The sequence below is a fragment of the Struthio camelus genome, chromosome 1 (genome assembly GCF_040807025.1).
Source record: "Struthio camelus isolate bStrCam1 chromosome 1, bStrCam1.hap1, whole genome shotgun sequence".
Classification (NCBI taxonomy): domain Eukaryota; kingdom Metazoa; phylum Chordata; class Aves; order Struthioniformes; family Struthionidae; genus Struthio; species Struthio camelus.
The window spans coordinates 106,580,965-106,597,271 of NC_090942.1; the positions used below are offsets into that span (position 1 = coordinate 106,580,965).

The 16,307-nt window shown below is 44.1% G+C and overlaps 1 protein-coding gene across 1 annotated transcript in view; it reads left to right on the forward strand.

Annotated features, from left to right (window-relative positions):
• BCL9 (BCL9 transcription coactivator) overlaps positions 1–16,307 on the forward strand; it is a 59,834-nt gene that overhangs the window by 29,384 nt on the left and 14,143 nt on the right. The window contains 2 exon segments of the mRNA XM_068910264.1: positions 14,920–15,002; positions 16,143–16,202. The gene's annotated coding sequence lies outside the window, so the exon portion shown is untranslated.

The window sequence follows — 16,307 nt, forward strand, 5'->3', positions numbered from 1 at the left end:
GCTGTGCTGTATGGAGGGGTGCTTGGAGGACCCTGGGGTGCCCTAGGGGCTGGGCGATGTGGAGGGGCTGATGGGGTACCCTGGAGTGCATGGGGTGCCCTGGAGCCTCTGCCGTGTGGAGGGGTTTGTGGGATGCCCTGAGATGCAGGGGATGCCCTGGGGACAGTGCTGTATGGAGGGGTTTGTGGGGCACTCTGCAGTGCACAGGATGGCCTGGGGACTGTGCTGTGGGGAGAGCTGTGCGGGGTGCTCTAGGTTGCCCTGGGGTGCGTGGGATGCCTTAGGGGCTCTGCTGTGTTGGGGGGTGTGCAGGGTTACCTTGTGAGCCGTGCGGTGTGGAGGGAGAGGTGTGTGGGGTGCCCTGGGATGCACCGGAGTGTATGGGGTGCCCTGGGGGCTGCGCTGCCGGAGGAGCGTGCGGTGCCTGGCGAGCTGTGGTGTGTGCAGTGCCCTCGGCTGCACTGAGGGGCACTGGGATGCGTGGGACATCCTGGGGGCTGTGCAGCGCGCAGAGGTGTGCTGTTGTGTTGGGTGCATTAGAGAGGTAGTTTCAGGTTTGAGTTGCCAAGGGGGGTTAGGACATAGGATAGGAGGGGTTGTGACAGGTGAGACACTGTTGGGGTTGGGAGTGTGGGGTGTCCTAGGACAAAGAAGCTGTTGTGAATGGGGAGAGAGCTAGGACTGCACCTCCTAGAGGTGCAGGGTAGAGGTGGGGCTCGAGTGCAGAAGTCTGTTGGGAAGCGTGTAGCGGGCTGGGGCATGGCACGAAGGGTGCACTGGGGAGGCAGAGGTGGTGCATGGGGCATCAGATCATCTGGGATGTGCTGTGAGGAAGGGATGGGAGTTTTGTTGCAGGGAGGAACTGAAATATGGGTGTCTGGGGGAAGGGATGTGGAGAGCTGGATTGTGAAATGGGGAGTATGAGATATGCTGGAGAGACATAAGTTCATACATGAGGGGGTGTAGTGAGGGGAGGCTGTGAGGAGCTGGGACATGAGGGACTGAACGCAAGGGATATGGGGAGGGGGTGGTGGTATGGAGAAACCAGGTTGGGACCTGGCAAATGGGGAGCATTGGGAGGAATTAGTGCATATGGTTGTAAGGGAAATGCGGGTGTCCGGAACTGGGATGGAGTGTGTGGTTAAGGGGAGCAAGAGTACCAGGAAACTGTGCATGTAGTGAGGAGCCGCTATGTGGAATAGTTGTGCAAGTGGGGTTTGTGGGATAGTAGGAGTATGGGAGGGGATCTTGTACATAGAGCTCATGGGGAAGAGAAATATCTGGCAAGGCAAGGGTAGTGCGTGGGGGAAATGGTTTTATTTGGAAGTGTTTCTGCTAGGTAGAGAAGAGATACATACTGAACACCTATGTGTTATGGGAAGTCTGTGCCCTGGCCTACTGCAAAGGGGTTAATAGGAGGCTGTCAGTGGGGTGAGAGAGCTGGAGATCCCAAATGTTTAGGGAAATGATCGGACAGCTGGATATATGCAGGAGGCAAGGCTACACTTCTAGGATTGAAGAGCATATTGTATCTCTGCATTTTCCAACTGTCTGTCCCTGAGACCGCTATGTAGGTGATAGGATGACAGGAGTAAAAAGGTCTCAGAGGACTGAGTATTTGGTATATGGAAGGTGAATGTTACTTTTTTGAGGGAAAACAAACCAGGAGGACACTGATGGAAGGAATCAGATTTTGGAGTTATTGGTGAAGATAGGAAAGGATGTGACAATCAATTGTGGGTTATTATTTGGGCATAAAATATTAGGGTGGGATGATTAGATGATGGTTAGTGGTTTAATAGTAAACAAAAATCACTCAGGAAATTGGTGTGGGGCGAAGAGAAAAAGTATGAAATAATAAATGATGATAGATAATTGATTGTGGAAAAATTCAAAGTCCGCTAATGTGAAAGAGAAGACACTTTTATTCTGCAGAGGCCAAGCCTGACTTGGAGTCCAGGACTGGTCTAGAAATAGCCAAGAAGCCTTACTTTGTGGAAGAAGAGCATCAAATCTTGCAGCCCTTACCTTGAAAAATAACAGCTTCTGCTTAGTTTGGGCATTTGTTAACCTCACTGACTTTGGGACAGGGAGAGGAAAAGAAGGTTGTGCCAAGTCAAGTTTGCCTCATTAAGCCTTGCTTTGGCGGCTACTCAGTCCACTGTCAAAAAAGGGTTAGAGGAAGGGGGAGGAGACAGCTCTGTATGTTGCTGTTTTGGGGGGGAACCGAGGGTAAGTTCCAGTAACATTTTTATTTTCCTCGAAAGTATTTAATTAGTGTTGCTCTGTGAAAAGCCCATACAGACATTGTACGATACTGTGAAGCATCCTCGAATGCATCACGCTTTAAAAGCAGAGAAGAGGTGCATATTTTATTTGAAAAATAATATTGGGTCAGTGATTGCTCAAAGTATTACAAAAGCAAGTGTTGGAAAGGTAGGCAATGCACAACATGAATTCAAATAAAAAATATGTATGGAATGAAATAATTAACCTTCTTAAATGGCTTTATTTCTGTCTTCTTTTTGTTTATCTCCATCCTGCTTTATTTTCAGGCTGTAATGCCTGATAGCTGCATACAGTAGGGTGTTACAGATGTTGAACTTGTGAAGCTGAGTAAGGGCTAACATAGTTGTTCTGTGCTTATCCTACACTTGCAGCAGAGCTGTACTAGCAGAAGTGCACATGTATCCGCATCCCATAGTAGACTGATCTGCTTTTTACTGGAAATCATAGGAGTTGGTATGATGAGATATTATAGTCATTTTGGACAAGTTGGGCATGATGGCTCTGTATTTTTCTTTTTTTTAAAGTGATCTCCAAAGAGATTATTTGTAATGAATGTGTCCCTTTTTCTTCCTCAGAGCATAAAAATGGCTCAAGGGCTCGTATTCTCTCTCTGTCTCTCATGCTGGCCCCTCCTCAAACAACAAAAGAAAGGCAGCTTTCTTTTTAAGTTGGAGTTAGAAACGATGTCAGTTTTGAGATTCAAAATTTTCCTAGTTTTTTTTTTTTTTTTTTTTTAATGGGAAGGGGACTGAATATCTTGGGTCTGATTGCACTGTTGTGAACTCTTAACACCTTAATTGAAGGGGTGGAGATGCTGAATCACTAACAAAGACCTCCTTTATCCAAAATGTTAATCAATCATTGACGTTAAATAAGTGTGAACAAAACCAACCAAAAAAAAAAACCTAAACAAGTTTTTGTCTAAGTCCCCCTCCCATTCAGCTGCTCATCTTTGGTCAGGTTAGCATTAGACGTTCTTCTGGGATGTATTTTGTATGGGCATCTATGTACTTGTTTTTGGCAATGTTTGGTAAAAGTTCTGTTGTGGACTTACCAGCATAATTTTCCCCCTATAAATTATTTAGTTCATAGACGCAGTAAAGAGGTTCTGGCAGAAACTGCTGTGGTCTGCTGTGGTGTGAGGGAGGTTGCTAGAATATGACAATACCATTGTTACCATCTTTTTGTGGGGTAGGCATCTGTGTATTGGGGTTTCTTGCATTTTATTGGGGGGGGGGGGTCTCTCTCACTTCCAGCTCTTGTGATCTCTTAATTTGTTCATCATTCAACACAGTCTTTGGAGCTAGGCAAGACCTGAATTTTAATGTGAAAGGAAATAAATAGCTTTCTATTCATACAACCAGAAACTTTGTAGACCTCTTCTGTATATTATGAAAACAAAGGGTATGGGCTATCCCCCCCTCCCCCCCCAGCCCATTTCATCTTTAAAGCTCATGCGCTTGGATTGCTTTCAGTTAGGGTGAGTTCACAGCTGAAGAGACTACATTTGTCACTAAGTATCCAAATATAGAAGTTGAGGCAACTATAAGCCACAGTGCTAAAATACTCATATGCAACTACTTTTGTGCATAGTTTATATGTTTGAGGTGGATAGGAATGGAATAGCTTTGATCCATATTTCTTAGCTATTCACAGACTTTCAACTCTGTAATATGTTGACTTTCCATTTCTTTCTAGATTTCTTCCCTCTTGAGTGCCTGACATGCCATGTCAATTCTATTGCATTGCAAACTGTGTATGGCTTAGGAATTTTGCTGGTCTTTTATAAAGTCAGTGGGGAAAAAAAACCTTTTATTTTTAGCCTATGGAGCAATTTGCACTCAAGTGAATATTCACACTAATTCACATCCTAGATGTCATCTCTGTTACCTAGCATGGTTTGATCTCTTTCCCTTTCTAGAAGTTTACCAGAATTTCTTAAGAGCAATGAAGACAGCCTTCTTAAAATCCCTGTATCTGGTTTGCATGGCCTTGGACTTCACAGAAATCTCTGTGCCTCAGTAAGGTCTGTGGTCTGTTTACATAGATACAAAGTCCTTTAACCTAGCAAGATTTGCTATGGGCTTGGATTTCCTGCTTACAAGCTCTGCTGGAGTCCCCCTGGAGTGTTCCCGCTAGCAAAATGAAGGTGTTAACCCAGGCTTTCAGAGCAAGTTGTGAATGGAAGGAGATTTGATCGCTGAATTTTTGTCTGAATACTGCTGTTCTTATCATATTTAAAATAGCTTCCCCCTATACTTTTACTTGTCTTTCAGTTTTTGTCCGTTTTAAAAGTTTTATTGAGCTGGACCTCCGTTGTGCTAGGGACTGTACAAGAACAGAACAGGGTCCTTACTTGTTCATAATTAGGGCTTCCAGCTAATCTTTAAGAACATCAGAAATTTCTCAAGTTCCTTTTTTTTTTTTTTTCCACTTAAGAGTTGCATTTAAGACCACGCAGAGTCCTAAAAACACTAGTTAACTTGATAACAACAAAACATAAGGTGATGTTCCAATGTTTGCTGAATCCAAATTAGCTGTTCTGATGTGATCCTTAAAATGAGCATTATTCACACTTTTTGAAAAAGTGGGATTGTATTTTGCGACCATATTTTTATGGATATGCCAAGCCTTCCTCTGTTCATAGGCTAGTCTGTGAGGGTTTTTTCTGGTGTTGGAGTTGGCTTTTAAGAAGTCCTCAGCGCATACCCTTTTTGATTCTACACCAGCCCTTCATTTGTGCTAGCACTGCTGCTTGAGCAGCTGTATGCTGAAATGGATCAAGGAACTGATCCAGGTTGTAAGTAGCCTGGCAAAAAATGGTTGTATTTAGCCTGGATCGGTTTGCCAAACTAGTTCGCTGTTTGGTCGTGCAAACAGTTGTACCAGCACATCAGACAGTGTGGTGCAGAGGTGGAAGTCAATATTGGTAGCAGCAGTTTTTTAAGCTGGTGTTGCTGCCAAAAGAAATGCTCATCTACCTACACCCCTAAGAGTCTGCTAAACTTGCTAAATGTTATTTACACCTATTTGTTACAGCTTCCCTAGCTTGAGAACATTCCTTCAATTTACCTCATTCTTTTTGCCAAAAATGCTTCTGATCTCTGAACATATATGCAATGTATGAAAAGAGAAACCCTTTTTAAGCAGCTTTAAAAAGGGCAAAGAGAGGAGTGTGTAAGTTTAGCTATGGAGAGGTTTCTGCTGCTTCAAGACTGTCTGATGATATGGAACATATAGTATAAATTGATGATAGAATATTTAGTATGGTTGCAATTAAGCAGTGAAACTCATGCTGTGAGAATCATCAGGAGCAAGAATGCAACAGGAGTTAAAAAGGATCAGATGTCTGTAGGAATATGAAGAATATTCAATTATGATAATCAGTGACAGTAGAAATTTTGGAAGAGATATTAAGCCTGTGGTCAAAAACTTTATTTTGTTCTGCCGTAACAGATGTGCTTCTATATTGGGGAAAGGGGCGGGGGGGGGGGGGAATAGCTTGTTTTGCCTGGGCTTACTGAGGGTTCTCACACATTTCTCCAAAAACTTGACTGAGACTAGTGTTTGAGATGCACTATTAAACTGCATGGGCTTCTGGTCTGATCCTGGTGACCCATCCTGAAGTCTATTTTGAGATATTAAACTGTGGCCACGGTGAAAAGTGAACTGCTGCTACCTGAGTTTTTACATTTGTCTATGGGTTGTTCCTACCTGCCCTTCAGCAGAGTCAGATCTCAGCGCGGCTTTTGATCTGTTTTGACAACACTCACTGAACGTATTTTGAAGACTGTTAAAAATTTGCAGATTACTGTACCTGAAGAGTGAGTGTTATCTCTTTAGGGCAGCTAAATGTGCTCAGAGTTCCCTTTCTTTCAGACAAACTTAATAGCAGAGGTAAGCTCTTCCTTGTCTGGCCTCTGAGGAGGAGCTTGTGGAATAAGGAATGAAGATGGAAAGCGGAACAATGAGGTGTGGTTTTTATTTGTCTGTTTGTTTGTAAAGCTCAGGCAGAATCAGTGGAATGCTTACGAAGGAAGGGAAATGGAAAGTACACTTTTACCAGTGATATAATTCTTGCAACATAGTGGGGCTGAAAGGTTGTGAAGCAATGTCCTCTGAGAGTTCACTGAAAATTGGGTGCTGTAGTCTTGAAAACAGTACTGATTTTAAGTGCTCCTGAGTGACGATGTATGGGAAGATAGCGTGTGACACATACAATAATTTAGCTGCGTATAGAACGGAGGGAGAGCTTGCCTTATTCTGTATTCGCTTCAGAGCAGGTGCCATTCAGGCATGGGTAGCCAAACAGCTACCTGCTGTGTGCTCTTAGCCTTTATAATTACTCAGAACTGGTTGTCTCGTTTTCACGAGTGCTCGGCCTCGTAGGAAAGGGCTCTCGCTGTGTTCTTGCTACTTAACTTTCTGGTGGGGCTGTCTGCGTAGTAGCAGAGCAAGGGAGCTTTGAATTATTGTCCCGTCTTTTCACCTGGATGGTCTTCATGTGCCTGTTGTCGTCCTTTGTGCCTGCTGAACAAAGGATGCTGATATCTGTTGTACCTCATCAGTAGCCTGGAGGAGGCCCAAGGGCTCTTTCTAACCAGGTTAGGCTGGGTCTGGTGGTAGTGCTGAGAACAGAACCTGACTCTTAATATGCTTGTGTTTTATCGACTAGGCTATGTTACTTATGCTCCACAAACTGCTTTAAATCTATGTGCCTGCTTGTGTATGCTGCATGAAGCCATCTTTGCCACCTTTGCAGAGTATGTGGAATTATGCAAAACCTGAGGAAAACCCTGTTTTGGTGTTTCACTGTGAAAAGCACTGTGTAAAGGTCAAGCATTAGGCTCTTTCTCAGATGGTGGGGAGTTGAGCATGTTGCTAAACTGACTTAAGGGTCTTGATATAACTCTTCCTCTGCCTGTGAAATGGTAATGTTTTATCGATGTACCAAACTGGTTTTGTTTGAGGATTGATTAGAAATATATTTGCAGTGTAATATAAAGCAAAGCTGTAATCTGTCAAAGTGAAGCAGCCGCAGCTTCTACAGTTAGAGCTTTTGCAGTGAAGAGTTTAGGCAATGTGATGAACAGAGGAGCTCTTTGCAGAACTTTCACCAGTAGAACTGAAATTTTCCATGACATTTTATATGTATGGATGAGAAGGAAGTAAAGAACGTAAGGCCCAAGTGGCTTGACAGCTTATTAGCAAGAAAATGCTTTCTCCTGTCTCTTAAAAAAAAAAAAAAAATTAACCTTCTTGTGACTGGGGATAGAAAGTTGAAACTGTCAGGCAAATAGCCACCATCCAGGAGAAATGCTTCTGAACGCTTTCGTGAAAGCTAGCTTTGATTTGACAGTTATGAGTCTTCGAAAATAGCGCTGTGTTTACACAGTGCAGTAAATACTTTGAAGTAGTTTAGGCTTTGCTGTACATGAGTGGCTAACTAGAAAAATACTAAATGTGTGCATCTTGTGTTGAATGAGGGAGGATTTTGCAGCAATTGGAATTGCATATACTTCATACTTTTATAAGAGCTTACCATAGGAGCAGATTCGATAATAGACCTCATTATAGAATTGCTTAATTTCTTGTAAAAATAAAATTTTTACATGCAGTGCTTTGAGATCTTTTCGGTGACCTTGTGTTATTTATAAAACATCAGTTTTTCATCCCAGCAGCTTTGATATAATCATGTAGCATCTCAGAGTACTGTGCACGTGCACTGTTTGCTTGCTAGAGTTCTTTGAAGTTCCTTACTCGTTAGTAGAGTCATTGCTCTGTTGAAAATCCTACATTTAACAACTGGGAAACCAGTATGCAGAAGCACTTTGTGTCACATAAGGTTGTGATACCTACAACATGCCTAACGTGGGCCTAAAAGCAAAGGAGTGAGAAGTTCAACTTGTCAGGAACACGTACCCCTTGACACACACCTTACCCACTAGGAGAACTATTGTAAGCCACATAAAATGTAGTAATTCTTCAGCTTTGCCCCCGTGGGAATGCCTGCTTTGCCCTGCTGACTTCCCCCAGTGCGAGTATGTGTTGTTATAGAACTGCAGGAGGGCTCGTGTAAGGGAGAAGAGCGGAGGGTGCAAGGGAGAAGAGCGGAGGGACGTCTGGTGGTGACAGTACTGAATGAAAACTGGTGTAGCAGGCAGTGCTGGAAGGTAGTGATGTTTAGGGGAGCCTTGAAAAACTGCTCATGTGGGATAAGAGAGAGAGAGAGAGACCAAGTATCTGTGTGGGTCGCCCCCAGCAATTCTGAAAGGCATCGTGTGTAATGTCCCCTTACAGCATCCTGGGGAATTACTACTGGCTGTGGCGCTAGATTTTCCTTGGAGGAGGTCTGTCCTATACTGACCCATCGCAGCCCCATTTAGCTTATGAAAACTGACAGGATTGCAGCCTGAGGTGTTATGCCTGAGGACTGCTTCGTATCTTTTGTTCTGGAAACGTAGAGAAGGGATACAGAAATAAATAGAAAAAGTACTTGCGTCTTTCCGTGCTGAACTGATAGGTAGCTTATTTCTCCCAAGCCTTCTGCTTGAACGTTGTGGAGTTACTATATATTGAAGGACAAACTGGTATCTCTTTAGTCCTGTCTTCCTATCCATTGTTTTTTCCATCTTTTTTTTTTTTTTCTCCTCCGTGGGTTAGTTTCTGAAGAATGCGCTGCTGACATGGTTTTTGCAGGTGTCTTTTACCTGTTGTCCATGCTGATGCTTCTATTTAAACTTTCTGAAAAATAAACCCGGAGAAGTAAGGGAAAAGAGATCTCCTCTAGCTCCAGACATGTTACCCGCTTCCTGAGAAGCGGATCAAATTTTGATAGAAGGCGACACTATGAAGGCAGTGCGTGGAAACTCCAGTATTGCCCACTGGGCTTCTGCATGTAGTGTTGACTGATGCTAGGTGTGAAACTGCTAACATGGTGTAGTAAGCCATAGAAGCCTTTCTTATATTAGGGAAATACTGATAAAACATTTTTTGAAAAATCCCTTATTGCTAAAAGCATTTGATCTTTATCAGCGTTAACAATAGTAGGGACTCTACAACAAGACAGGCCGCTGCTAAGGTAAGTGGTGCTACACGTGAAGTGCTCAAAACTCCAGTGGTAATGTACATAGACTGCTCCCAACATTGCTAACATAGGTGGAGCCGAACTGATATTGGCAACTGCACTGAAATACACTGAGGCTGAACTGATGTTAGCGTGACGTCACATGTATTAAGGGTTATGTGACGGCGTCACGCCCTAAGAGCAGCCTGGCTGACCTATAGCTGCAAATGTTGCTAATGCTGGTGAGGCTGAAATGGTGTTAGCAGCAGATGCTCATAGCCTTCTTGTACAGACACCGATAGTTGTATCTTAGGCTTTGTCTTTTTCCAAAATGGATTTCTGGAACTATGTCGAGAGTTTACCAAAAGACCACGCTCCAGTCTGAGGCAGACTGAGGAGTTCATGGTTTTATACCAGAGCACCAGCTGGAAAACTGAATGGAGCTTCAAATGTGTGTATACACCTTGAATCTGCTCACCAGTCTCTGCGTCTGTCTCCTCCGTTGCTGTATGGAAGGAATTGTGGAAAACTGTGCAAAATCAGAAACAGTCTAGGAGAGTTATTCTTCCTCAGGAGAGTTATTCTTCCTCACTGTATTATTAACCTACTGAATTATGATTAGATGCACCAAAAGAACAAACAAACAAAAACCCCACACACTTAGTCTTCTGGACAAAAAGTGCTACTGACAAATCTTGAAATGGTAGTTATAAGTTTAGTGGACCACATGCTCTTGAAGATGTACAGTGTCTATTGCAAAAGGGGTATTTTAGAATGGTTTTGTACATACCCAGAGTGAATAACTACTTGAACAGCCTTTACGTCGTGGCTAGTGTGTGTTATCCTTGTGCTTATTGGAAGAAGGAAGGAAGAGGATAGTCCGTGCAGATACCACTGAAATGAGAGCAGGAGATGGTAACACTGGAAATGTCACAGGACACTCCTTTCTCTGAGCCTTTGGGTTTGCATTGTGCTCTGTCATGGCTATCCTAAAAGCAATTTTTAAGGATGGAGAGCAAAAGGTTGGACTCTCTGTGACCATCTCTGTTTTGAATGGACTTCAGGAAAGATTGGTTCTCTTACAGCACTGTGGAGGTTGTAATGAGCCTGGTGAAGATTATGTAGGCCCCCTATTGATGTAGCAAAATAAAATTAAGTGACATAAGTTCTGGATTCTTCTCTTGATGGAGTCACTTCTGGTACAAGAATTTAAGCAAAGAGATAATGTTGCACAGACTTAGGATGAGCAGTCACTTCTCTGACTTCTGTCTTCCTGATTTTGGGAAATTGTGAGAACCTTGTGTGTGGCATCTTTTTTTATTGCCAAGACGTACACATAGCAAAGTCCATACTGTTCCAGGATAAGTTAGGACCATCTAGAAACTGGTGTCTAGCCGTGGCTGCAAGTTGTTAACTGATAGCTCAGTATTAACAAATCAGCCATTGGTGCTGAGAAATCGATTTATAAGCAAATGGCATTTATGGCTTACCAGGAAACGACAGAACTTGCTAGTTTCCCCAAATCGGGAGCAGGTTTTGAGCAGAATATGGTCCCTGTGCTGCATGAGGTGCCACTAGTTGCAAGTGGCTGTTGTCTTTCTGGCAGAAGGAGCAGCTGATCATGCCAGCTAAAAGGCTCTTGCACAATTGATGAGGGCGTAGTTTGATCGGAGGATGAGGTTTGCAAACACTGCTGCAGGGAGAGTCAGCACAGTAGGTAGTCAGGCTATCTACTGGTTCCTTCCTTGGACAAGAAGGGTTGTCTTGTGTTTAGATGGTATGTGTATTGACACTGTATCTCTAGCCCCAGTTATTCTTCAGGTACCCACTGTATTTTCTGCCCTTGCTTAAGAAGAGAGGGAGGGGGAACAGGGCAGGGGAAGGATGTAGGTATATTTGAACAACTGGCTTAAGCCTATCCAAATGTATGCCGTCAGTCACTGCTGCCTCGCTTGTGCCAGTACCAGTGAGTGTGTGGCCACCTGGCTGGCTGAAACAGGAAGCCCATCTGCTGAAAATTAGTTGTATTTGTTCTAGAGTTATTTTTCAGCTGGGCCATCACAAGTGCTCATGATGTCTGGAAGGGCTAGACTCGCACAGGCTTAGGCTGACTGAAGTTGCTTTCCTGGCTCCAGCATGCACTTGGCCAGCTGAAGGCAAGGTGACGTTTTCTGCAAACCTATTCGGCTACTGGTGGGCCCAGTACTAATTGTATTACTACAGCATACTTTATATTGGGTTCATGGGAAAGGGTGAGGAGGACAGTTTTTGCCAAGAGTGGGTGGCAGGCTTAAAGGCGTAACTGAAAGCCCTCAGTAATGGCCATATCTAGAGAGTGGGGCTGGTTCAAAGCATTAAAAAGTGTCCTGTCTCCCCATACCCTTTAATGTCCTAGGGAGATTTGTGTGATGTTAGATTATTCATGTCAATTTATCTATTTGCTTTTACTTTCGTGTGGTCTTAAGACAGTTCAGTAAAGGCATTGGATAACGCTTCTTGCCTCCTCCTTGTTTCACGGTTGCGCTCTTATCAACGAGGTGTGCAACCAAATACTTCATTAAACAACAGCTTATACAAAATAACATGGGTTGTTCAGCTGCAAGTGTATGAAATAAGCAAATGTTAGCAAAACCGCGGAGTGCGGCACATGGTGAAAGCCAGCGGTGGCTCTCGGGTTACGGGTGTAGTGGAGTCACCTCTTGCCAGTGCAGCTGTTCTCCCTCTTACGTGGCCGAACGAGGGTCGGAGGGCTAGGATGAGCCCATCCCAGAAAAACTGTGCTGAAAGAGCGTGTCGGTTGATTCTCTGCCTTACCCCACCTCTCAGGTCACCCGGGGAATCCACTGATGGATACGCGTGCAGCCCGTTTTTTCCTGGTGTCTATCAGGGTGAGCAGTCACTTGAACAGCTCCTGCTGCCGATGCTGCCGTTCCTGATCCCTCCTGAAGCCGCAGCTCTTCGCAGAGCAGTCTGCTACTCTGCGCTCTCTCTCCTTTCTCTCCCACTCCCCTACCGCAGCTAGAGTTCAGGGTGCTGGCTCAGCTTGTGTTCAGACTCATCGTTTGTTTTCTGTAGCAGCAGGTCTCTAGCCTTTTTTCTTTTCCCATGCTGATTTTGGGCTCTTGCCACCCTCAGTCCAGCACAGATTGACAGTCTCAGAAAGGCTGGGGAAAAAAGAAATGTGCTCGCTCTTGTACACAGAGAAAGAGGTTTCTTGCCTTTAATGCTTCCTGTCACAGTCAGGCCACGAGGTTGATACTTTTATCTACTTGGTATGCCTTTATTTCATCTCTCCACATTCTCCTCCTCAAAGAGGGAGACAAGACTGAAGTGAATCAATGATAACTGCAGTCTTTGCTGCTGAAGCAGCCGTAATACTGTACATCTCCAAGTATCTGGCCACTTGTCACTTGTAAGGTACAGAAGCACCACTCTGAAGTTTAAAGGGAAAAAGGAGGAAAGAGCTGGTTTGGATTTTTTTTTTTTTTAAACTTTTGTTTACACTATGGTAGTATGGTGGCTAGTTCATAGAAGTAAAGGGATGGTTCATGAATAAGTTACCAAAAGGTAAGCTACGATGTGGATATGTGTCATGTTAGTCACTCTGCGGTCACTGCTTGTGTACGTACTCTCTCACCCTTTTGCTCTTAAATCCACTGAGGAGCAAGCAGTCTTGCACTAACCATGGGCTGGGAGCGTGCAGATGGGCAGCAACGATGGTAAATCGGGGCATGGGATTGCATTGCAATAACGTGCGTGTGTAGCCTTGAAGGTGGTTTGTGTCTGATCGGTTGTCTCCTCCTTTCAGCCCAGTTGTGTAAAGCCGTCTTTCTCCAGTGCTGTGCCAAGCAGAACTTGAATGTTTCAAGCGACAGAGCTCTGACAGTTTTCTGTGATAGATTCTCCCCGTCCTGATGCGTGGCTGGTGTTCGAGTGTTTTCCCTTTCAAGGGAAAAGGTGATCTTGCCGCTGCTTTGATAGAGGTGTGTCCCTACTGGCACTGGCAGGGTTTAGCCTGTATTGTTTTGCTGGGTGGGGTGGGGGAAAGAGAAGAGACGATCTAACTGGGTAATTGGATTCAGGGATGATTCTGCTGCTGTGGTAGGTTTTACTGGATGAAGCGGCTTGTTGCGATAGGTGTTTGCTTGGGCTTCTGTCTGCAGGTGTGACTTAGCTAGATAAGGATGGTCTGTCACGTCGATGATTTCATTGTTTGATTTGGCTGGACTGGGTGGAGAATGTAGCTCCATTGTTTGGGACTAGCTTTGTAGTTCGGTTTTGGTGGGGTAGATTACATGGTAGAGTATTGCTACATTATTCAGGTGAAGCTGCAGCAGATAATAGTTGGAGAATGTCGGAGGGAAGGGAATATGCGCAAGGTTTCACAATGCGTAACTAATTGAGCCTTGCAGCAGCTCTTGTGTTTGGGTTGGACAGATCTGGTCAGCAGAATATGCTGAGATGGCACAGAAAACTTCTGGTAGTGATTTCAATTTGCAGTCATACTTTAACTGCAGTGCTGCCCATGCTGTGTAAATAGCTGAGAGTGCACTGAGAGATGGTATTTGGCCCTGACAGTTTGAATGCTGCCTGGATTCATGCTGTTCTTGCAGCCTCCCCAGTGTTCAAAGAGGGTGAGGTAGAAGAAGCTGGCACATAGCTGCTCTTTCATTCTGCACTGACCTCAAATTTACCATTGAGCCATGCCTCAGAGTCTGAGTTTCTTTGTATTGCTGAACTTTCAGGCTCTTATGTATGTTTGTTTTAACATGTGATTGAACGTTAATTGATGCAGGGTTATCTCCATTAACTGAAAGGGTGGCTGATCAGTTCTTAGGCTGTGAACTATTTTGGCCTTATAGGAAATAACTGTAGCGCGAGGGGGGATCTAGTGTCATATCTGCCTCTCTAGCTTGGGCAAACTTACAGCATGCCTTACTTGGGAAAGTTTTTTATTGGACTCACTTCTTCCTGTAGTGCAGCACAATGATATAAAGTAGGAGCTGACAGAAGAGTAGACAGTGCTTTTTCCTTCTTCTGAAATCTGCCTGATTTTTCCCTAGATGTGACTGAGCAACTGCCTGGCTTTACCTGGTGCTTGGTGTTTTTACTTATAGCTAGTCAGGCTGTCTGAAGGTGTATATATGCAGGGCAGGGGTTTGGCAGAAGAGTTGGGCTTGTAAGTGAGGGGAAGGTAAGCCTTTGAAGAGAGATGGGTGAAGAGAAGGGGAGGTTACTTGTACGAGCTTTGTGCCAGCTCCTCGGAGCACAGATGAGCTCATGGGAATCCAGCTAGCTCAAATGTGGGAGGGCTGAAGCAGGTCTGAGCTATTTCCCCTCTGTACGTTCATGTGCAGCAGACATCTTTAAACTATTCTAATCTGACTATGGCTTTTTCAGTGCTGACAAATCTTGGCAGTTTGAGCAAAGGCTCCCACTTGTCAGTAGTTCAGAGCAAGTTTTGATTCCTCTTCTGTGGCTGGACGTGCCAGAGGGAAGGGTGGCAGCTTGGCGATGTGGTGCATTCTTGCTGGTGAAACTCTTCCTTTCCCCTCTGTTTTCAGGTGATCTTTGCTTGTGAGAGCAGTGGTTCCCGACTCATGGCCTCCACAATGAGTACTGCTGTGTCGTGACACCAGGGGTCTCGGTGAGTTGCCTGTTGGAAAGGCAAGGGCCCGTAATGTCCCCGCTAGTGTGGATCCATCTCTTTGTCCCTGGAACTGAGGTTTAAAGTCATTTTAAGCTATCCTAATTGTGAGCTGCCACCCAATGGAATGAGGCTACTTTTCTCCTGGTCTCACATGCTCTTTTGAGCTTGTAGTGGCATTGATGTGGTTGCGTGGTCAACTAGATCAGGGGACTGATCCAACTCAGAAAAGATTTCTTCTGTTTCCTTTGGATTAGTTCTCATGCAGATCTTTCCTTGGTCTGGTCAGGAGAGAGGTAGTGTGGGAATGAGTGAGACAATTGAACAGTCCCTTTTCCCTTCACCCCGCGTTTGCCTTACCTTAAAGCAGTCCTGAAACCATACCCTCAGATTTTGCATGCCAAAATGTCTTGAAAAGTGGCTTGACCATTCACTGTTGATAAATTTGAGAGCAATGGTAAGGGCTTGGCTATGGCAGGCAGACTCCAGCTGCATAAATACATTTCTCTAGAGATTTTTCCGTTATTGAACCCTCGGTTTCCTAGACATACCTATGTTAGAAATGCACCTAGAAAAATCATGAGACTTTCCATTTCACATTATAAAAGATAGTACGTTCCCAGTGTGCAGAAATGAGAAGGAGAGGAAGGTGAGTAGCCATTGTTCCACCAATGAATATATTGATATATTCTCTAAAGCTCTCTCTGGTCAGAAAGAGGAAATTTGAATTGAGATTGGAAAATACAGTTCTCTTGCAGAGGATATCAATTCTAATAGATTGAAGGAAAGTATAAAATACAGGGTTAAAAATTGGAGGCTTTTTAGGTTACCCTGTGAAGTACTTGAAAGTTTGGTAATGTCAGAAATACTGTGCAGCCAGTGTGATCTTAATTCCGTTCCTCTTCATGTTTTCCCCATTGCCCTGTGTGAGACTGGGAGTCTGAGAAAATTCTTTTCTTGTAATAAAAGGTAACATCATAATGCATAAATATCAAAAGTGGGAACGCAGAGGATGAAACAACTAGAATTCTGAAGTCTACCACACGGGCATCCACATCCCGCTTTTTAGCGTTGAGCTCTACTCATTATAATGCTATTGTTCCTTTTTTCTTTTTTACCTGAAATTCACTGTATTTTCAGTCACACCTCCACCTTTAGTGAGGACTCCCTGGTGTCACTGAGGTCCACTGACTTTTACTGGTGCGTAAATCTCTTTTCAAAGGTGAAGTTGGGTGCTGTTGATAATGGTAGTTTTGTTTTCAAAAAAGAAACAGGAGCAGAATTTGTATGGAAAGTTGACAGGAT